Source organism: Schistocerca serialis, unplaced genomic scaffold (assembly GCF_023864345.2).
Source record: "Schistocerca serialis cubense isolate TAMUIC-IGC-003099 unplaced genomic scaffold, iqSchSeri2.2 HiC_scaffold_1213, whole genome shotgun sequence".
In the NCBI taxonomy this organism is placed as follows: Eukaryota; Metazoa; Arthropoda; class Insecta; order Orthoptera; family Acrididae; genus Schistocerca; species Schistocerca serialis.
The window spans coordinates 70,001-77,500 of NW_026047418.1; the positions used below are offsets into that span (position 1 = coordinate 70,001).

At 52.2% G+C, this 7,500-nt stretch overlaps 3 non-coding genes across 3 annotated transcripts in view; all 3 read right to left on the reverse strand.

The window, feature by feature from the left end:
* LOC126435654 (large subunit ribosomal RNA) overlaps window positions 1-224 on the reverse strand; it is a 4,222-nt gene extending 3,998 nt beyond the window's left edge. The window contains exon 1 of the ribosomal RNA XR_007580099.1: window positions 1-224. This exon is cut by the window's left edge and continues 3,998 nt beyond it. This is a non-coding gene — a ribosomal RNA (large subunit ribosomal RNA).
* A 188-nt stretch (window positions 225-412) lies between these two features.
* Window positions 413-567, reverse strand: LOC126435661 (5.8S ribosomal RNA). The gene has a single exon (XR_007580102.1). It is a non-coding gene; the product is annotated as a 5.8S ribosomal RNA (ribosomal RNA).
* Window positions 568-920: 353 nt separating this feature from the next.
* On the reverse strand, window positions 921-2,829 carry LOC126435636 (small subunit ribosomal RNA). Its single transcript, XR_007580084.1, has one exon. It is a non-coding gene; the product is annotated as a small subunit ribosomal RNA (ribosomal RNA).
* Between the last annotated feature and the right edge of the window lie 4,671 nt (window positions 2,830-7,500).

A 7,500-nucleotide genomic window follows, 5' to 3' on the forward strand; every position in this document is an offset into this window, starting at 1 on the left:
TACGGGCCGTGGCCTCATTCAAGTTGGACTTGGGCTCGGCGCGAGGCGTCGGGGTAGTGGACCCTCCCAAACACCACATGCCACGACAGGCGGCAGCCTGCGGGGTTCGGTGCTGGACTCTTCCCTGTTCGCTCGCCGCTACTGGGGGAATCCTTGTTAGTTTCTTTTCCTCCGCTTAGTAATATGCTTAAATTCAGCGGGTAGTCTCGCCTGCTCTGAGGTCGTTGTACGAGGTGTCGCACGCCACACCGCCAGCCGGCTGTGCACGCTACCGAGTAAGTACCGGTATGCGAACCGCCAGGCGACGGGCGCGCATCGCACGTTTAAGGAGACGCGGCCGGCCCCACAGGCGGCCACGACACTCCCAGGTCTGCGAAGCGGGGCAAACGCCGCGCGCTTCAGTATACGTAGCCGACCCTCAGCCAGACGTGGCCCGGGAACGGAATCCATGGACCGCAATGTGCGTTCGAAACGTCGATGTTCATGTGTCCTGCAGTTCACATGTCGACGCGCAATTTGCTGCGTTCTTCATCGACCCACGAGCCGAGTGATCCACCGTCCTGGGTGATCTTTTCATAGTTTCCACCATCTCTTTCGAGACAGTTGCATAGGCGGGACTGAGGCGTGTGGCGGCCCTGTTCCAGCGTTCAGTGTCCAACGGCCTCACGGCCGATGGGCGTCGTACGGCTCCACACCGGAGCGGACAGGCAGTCGGGCGAAAGTCATTCAAAACCGGCGCCAGGCGCCAGGTGCCGCAGGCCAGCCGCTCCAGCGCTTCAGCGCTCGTACCACACAACATTGCCGTTAGTTTTGAGACGAACGCGTGGTTCCGCACGCGGCGCACGGCTACTGCGAGCCGTACAGGTAGCTGCGTGTTGCGCGACACGACACGCACATCGAAAGACATGCAGTCTAGTCGGTAATGATCCTTCCGCAGGTTCACCTACGGAAACCTTGTTACGACTTTTACTTCCTCTAAATGATCAAGTTTGGTCATCTTTCCGGTAGCATCGGCAACGACAGAGTCAATGCCGCGTACCAGTCCGAAGACCTCACTAAATCATTCAATCGGTAGTAGCGACGGGCGGTGTGTACAAAGGGCAGGGACGTAATCAACGCGAGCTTATGACTCGCGCTTACTGGGAATTCCTCGTTCATGGGGAACAATTGCAAGCCCCAATCCCTAGCACGAAGGAGGTTCAGCGGGTTACCCCGACCTTTCGGCCTAGGAAGACACGCTGATTCCTTCAGTGTAGCGCGCGTGCGGCCCAGAACATCTAAGGGCATCACAGACCTGTTATTGCTCAATCTCGTGCGGCTAGAAGCCGCCTGTCCCTCTAAGAAGAAAAGTAATCGCTGACAGCACGAAGGATGTCACGCGACTAGTTAGCAGGCTAGAGTCTCGTTCGTTATCGGAATTAACCAGACAAATCGCTCCACCAACTAAGAACGGCCATGCACCACCACCCACCGAATCAAGAAAGAGCTATCAATCTGTCAATCCTTCCGGTGTCCGGGCCTGGTGAGGTTTCCCGTGTTGAGTCAAATTAAGCCGCAGGCTCCACTCCTGGTGGTGCCCTTCCGTCAATTCCTTTAAGTTTCAGCTTTGCAACCATACTTCCCCCGGAACCCAAAAGCTTTGGTTTCCCGGAGGCTGCCCGCCGAGTCATCGGAGGAACTGCGGCGGATCGCTGGCTGGCATCGTTTATGGTTAGAACTAGGGCGGTATCTGATCGCCTTCGAACCTCTAACTTTCGTTCTTGATTAATGAAAACATACTTGGCAAATGCTTTCGCTTCTGTTCGTCTTGCGACGATCCAAGAATTTCACCTCTAACGTCGCAATACGAATGCCCCCGCCTGTCCCTATTAATCATTACCTCGGGTTCCGAAAACCAACAAAATAGAACCGAGGTCCTATTCCATTATTCCATGCACACAGTATTCAGGCGGGCTTGCCTGCTTTAAGCACTCTAATTTGTTCAAAGTAAACGTGCCGGCCCACCGAGACACTCAATAAAGAGCACCCTGGTAGGATTTCAACGGGGTCCGCCTCGGGACGCACGAGCACGCACGAGGCGGTCGCACGCCTTCGGCTCGCCCCACCGGCAGGACGTCCCACGATACATGCCAGTTAAACACCGACGGGCGGTGAACCAACAGCGTGGGACACAAATCCAACTACGAGCTTTTTAACCGCAACAACTTTAATATACGCTATTGGAGCTGGAATTACCGCGGCTGCTGGCACCAGACTTGCCCTCCAATAGATACTCGTTAAAGGATTTAAAGTGTACTCATTCCGATTACGGGGCCTCGGATGAGTCCCGTATCGTTATTTTTCGTCACTACCTCCCCGTGCCGGGAGTGGGTAATTTGCGCGCCTGCTGCCTTCCTTGGATGTGGTAGCCGTTTCTCAGGCTCCCTCTCCGGAATCGAACCCTGATTCCCCGTTACCCGTTACAACCATGGTAGGCGCAGAACCTACCATCGACAGTTGATAAGGCAGACATTTGAAAGATGCGTCGCCGGTACGAGGACCGTGCGATCAGCCCAAAGTTATTCAGAGTCACCAAGGCAAACGGACCGGACGAGCCGACCGATTGGTTTTGATCTAATAAAAGCGTCCCTTCCATCTCTGGTCGGGACTCTGTTTGCATGTATTAGCTCTAGAATTACCACAGTTATCCAAGTAACGTGGGTACGATCTAAGGAACCATAACTGATTTAATGAGCCATTCGCGGTTTCACCTTAATGCGGCTTGTACTGAGACATGCATGGCTTAATCTTTGAGACAAGCATATGACTACTGGCAGGATCAACCAGGGAGCTGCGTCAACTAGAGCTGAGCAGCCGGCCGCCCGGGAGTGTGTCCCGGGGGCCCGCGCGAACACGCAAGCGTCCGCTCAATTATTCTGCAAACAGGAGGAGGCTGAGCTCCCCTGCACAACACACCTCGAAACCCTCTCAGGTCCCGGCGGCGCGCAGCGCCGTCCTAAGTACTTGGTCGGGTTCGAGAGAGGCGCAATCGCCCGGAGTTAGGCGAGTAGACGCTTTAGGTGCGACCACCCGTGCTCCCAACTGAGCTTGCCGCTGCCGACAGAGGCCCGGGAGCGTGCTGTCGTGGCATTGCCGGCGGGAGACAACACGCGCCACCTACGGTGACCGGCAGCTCCAACGCCAGCGCCACAGAAGGACAAAAGCCCCACTTGGGTGCCGAAGCGAACTCTCCCAGCACAGCGCACGCGCCAACACGTCCGCACAGCTGCGATACAAACCACCTGCGAGAACCGCTGGGGCGACCGAGCAGCAGACGGCGTCGCGGCGCCGAGCGCCGGGCGGCGGCGCATCCTCAGCGCACACAGTCCTCAATCGGACCAGCACACTGCAGATGGCCACCGCGCTTCGCACCGGGCCCCCGAGGACCTACTTTGGCCGCAAGGCGCCGCGAGCAGGGGGCGCCGGCGCGCAGCTGCGCCGCCTGCCGCGTCCGTCGGCCGGCGCGCCTGCCACTGGCCGCCCCCACCAGCCGGCTGTAGCGCGTGCGCCCACGCACCGCGCTGCCAGCACGCCGGGCGGCCCCCCCTCACCGGCCGGGGACGGTCCCACCCAGCCACCGCCGCGTATCGCCTCACACCCAGATCCCCTTTCGCGTTCGTGGGCATGGTGGGTCCCCTTTCACGTTCGTGGGCATGGTGGGTATCCCTGAAACAACCGGTTAATAGCTCGACCGATCGTCGCCAACACTGATTCACCTCTAGCGAGAACAACCGCACCACAACGGGTTACCTGTTGTTCATTTGCGTAACGTCACCAGCAAACGTAGACGTCCATCGCCATTTGCAACGAGTATTGCATGCCTGTGTCAGGTGTCACAACACACTACGTCTGCCCACATAGACGCAACAACATGTGCACGCCTCGAGAACACGTGGAAGGTAGCCCCCGTACGTATGCGGTGTCCATTGCGCGAACGACTGTCAGCCGGCCTCTGCAGGATGTCGCAGATGTGGAACGCGGTGCAACATGCTATCACGGTGTGTGAGAAGAGACGACTACGTCCGAATACACGCTCCACTACATCAACAGACTGCTCATGCTGATCGCCATCCAGGGCGTCCGTTCCTCCCACACGTCTGAATGGCGTACCACACTGCAATCCAGCTCTTATAGGGAGACGACACGTAGCTGCGTGCACAATATTTGGACTGTATGGTCTGCCGTTGCTAGGCGCAGTCGTCGTACGGTCACACATGTGCCACGATGTATCATTCAGTACATACGGACCAATGTGCAGTACAGTTTGTGGGTTTTGCGTACATCGGCGGACAGGTGACAGGCCGTACCACAACGTAGGCTGAGTACGTCGGCATGCGAAGGGCATTGAACATGCAAACTTCTCAACGACCAGCTTGCGAAGGCAGGGGGGAAGGGGGGGGGGCATGTACGTCCTGCTGCTATCCACATTACAGTGTATAGCAGGAGCATGTGGAAAGTCAGCAACACCTGCAAGGTGTTTAACATGACGCGATACACAGGGGACCGGGCAGTGCGAATAGCGAACTATATTGCGAGGGTTGCGGTTAGGCAACACTACACTAATTTAACGAGTTGCATAACAATTACAGAGCAGGTTCAGCGACAACGTGCGTCAGGTTAAGGCGCAATATAGGTTAGGTTGAGGCACAATATAGGTTAGGTTAAGGCACAACATGGGTTACGTTAAGGCACAAATTGGGTTACGTTAAGGCACAACATGGGTTACGTTAAGGCACAACATGGGTTACGTTAAGGCACAAATTAGGTTACGTTAAGGCACAAATTAGGTTACGTTAAGGCACAAATTAGGTTACGTTAAGGCACAAATTAGGTTACGTTAAGGCACAAATTAGGTTACGTTAAGGCACAAATTAGGTTACGTTAAGGCACAAATTAGGTTACGTTAAGGCACAAATTAGGTTACGTTAAGGCACAAATTAGGTTACGTTAAGGCACAAATTAGGTTACGTTAAGGCACAAATTAGGTTACGTTAAGGCACAAATTAGGTTACGTTAAGGCACAAATTAGGTTACGTTAAGGCACAAATTAGGTTACGTTAAGGCACAAATTAGGTTACGTTAAGGCACAAATTAGGTTACGTTAAGGCACAAATTAGGTTACGTTAAGGCACAAATTAGGTTACGTTAAGGCACAAATTAGGTTACGTTAAGGCACAAATTAGGTTACGTTAAGGCACAAATTAGGTTACGTTAAGGTACAATATGGGTTAGGTTAAGGTACAATATGGGTTAGGTTAAGGTACAATATGGGTTAGGTTAAGGTACAATATGGGTTAGGTTAAGGTACAATATGGGTTAGGTTAAGGCACAACGTAGGTTAGGTTAAGGCACAACGTAGGTTAGGTTAAGGCACAACATAGGTTAGGTTAAGGCACAACATAGGTTAGGTTAAGGCACAACATAGGTTAGGTTAAGGCACAACATAGGTTAGGTTAAGGCACAACATAGGTTAGGTTAAGGCACAACATAGGTTAGGTTAAGGCACAACATAGGTTAGGTTAAGGCACAACGTAGGTTAGGTTAAGGCACAACGTAGGTTAGGTTAAGGCACAACGTAGGTTAGGTTAAGGCACAACGTAGGTTAGGTTAAGGCACAACGTAGGTTAGGTTAAGGCACAACGTAGGTTAGGTTAAGGCACAACGTAGGTTAGGTTAAGGCACAACGTAGGTTAGGTTAAGGCACAACGTAGGTTAGGTTAAGGCACAACGTAGGTTAGGTTAAGGCACAACGTAGGTTAGGTTAAGGCACAACGTAGGTTAGGTTAAGGCACAACGTAGGTTAGGTTAAGGCACAACGTAGGTTAGGTTAAGGCACAACGTAGGTTAGGTTAAGGCACAACGTAGGTTAGGTTAAGGCACAACGTAGGTTAGGTTAAGGCACAACGTAGGTTAGGTTAAGGCACAACGTAGGTTAGGTTAAGGCACAACGTAGGTTAGGTTAAGGCACAACGTAGGTTAGGTTAAGGCACAACGTAGGTTAGGTTAAGGCACAACGTAGGTTAGGTTAAGGCACAACGTAGGTTAGGTTAAGGCACAACATAGGTTAGGTTAAGGCACAACATAGGTTAGGTTAAGGCACAACATAGGTTAGGTTAAGGCACAACATAGGTTAGGTTAAGGCACAACATAGGTTAGGTTAAGGCACAACATAGGTTAGGTTAAGGCACAACATAGGTTAGGTTAAGGCACAACATAGGTTAGGTTAAGGCACAACATAGGTTAGGTTAAGGCACAACGTAGGTTAGGTTAAGGCACAACGTAGGTTAGGTTAAGGCACAACGTAGGTTAGGTTAAGGCACAACGTAGGTTAGGTTAAGGCACAACGTAGGTTAGGTTAAGGCACAACGTAGGTTAGGTTAAGGTACAACGTAGGTTAGGTTAAGGTACAACGTAGGTTAGGTTAAGGTACAACGTAGGTTAGGTTAAGGTACAACGTAGGTTAGGTTAAGGTACAACGTAGGTTAGGTTAAGGTACAACGTAGGTTAGGTTAAGGTACAACGTAGGTTAGGTTAAGGTACAACGTAGGTTAGGTTAAGGTACAACGTAGGTTAGGTGAAGGCGCAATGTAGGTTAGGTTAAGGTACGATATACCTTAGGTTAAGGTACAATATCGCTTAGGTTAAGGTACAATATAGCTTAGGTTAAGGTACACGTTGTAGGGAAAGGTGTATTTTGGGGGGGGAGGGGGCGGCAGGTTCGTTGATAGTGATTATCGTAAGTGCATGCCTGCGGGATCATCCGATTTGTCACGTCAGGATGCACTTGTGGCTCATGACAGGCGGCGCTCCGATTCCAAGGTTGTGGCAGATCTGTGTCTTTCATTCCTGCCATTGTTTGTGTACTGTGACAGGAGGCAGTATTGTGATGTTGGGTGCACCCCTGTGTAGGACATGTGTGGGTGTTCGTGGCTTAGCTGAGCAATGGCGGATGTCGGAAGGGTGGGATATTCTGTTTTCTGGGTGGACCTCCCGGTCTGGTTATGATAGTGTGGATTGTGTAATGTGGCGGAGAGGATGCACCGGATGTTCTTCCATGCTGGTGGTTAGATATTGTGTGTGTGCCTGTTAGAGGCAGAGAGTAGTGTGTGATAGTGTCTGGCTGACGTGTGGTTCTCATTGTGTGCAGAGTCTTTCAGCATGTATAGGGACGGTTGTATATATTATCTGTATTCTGATGGCTCTGCATCTATTACTAATCAGTGCCGTGTATACGGTTACTCTGGTTCCAGTCGAAACTGTTCTATCTCTGTACATTAGTGACACTGCGGCTCCACTATGTTGCCGCCCCTGTCGGCCGTTTCCCCCAGTGTGTGGCTAATGATTATCAGCAATCAGTCTATTAGTCAATACCGGTAGTGTGACGACGTGAAATGTCCGGGATGGGGGAAGCTACACGCTTCCCGTGGGTCAGGGCCTAGAAAGACTCTTCCCACGCAGGAG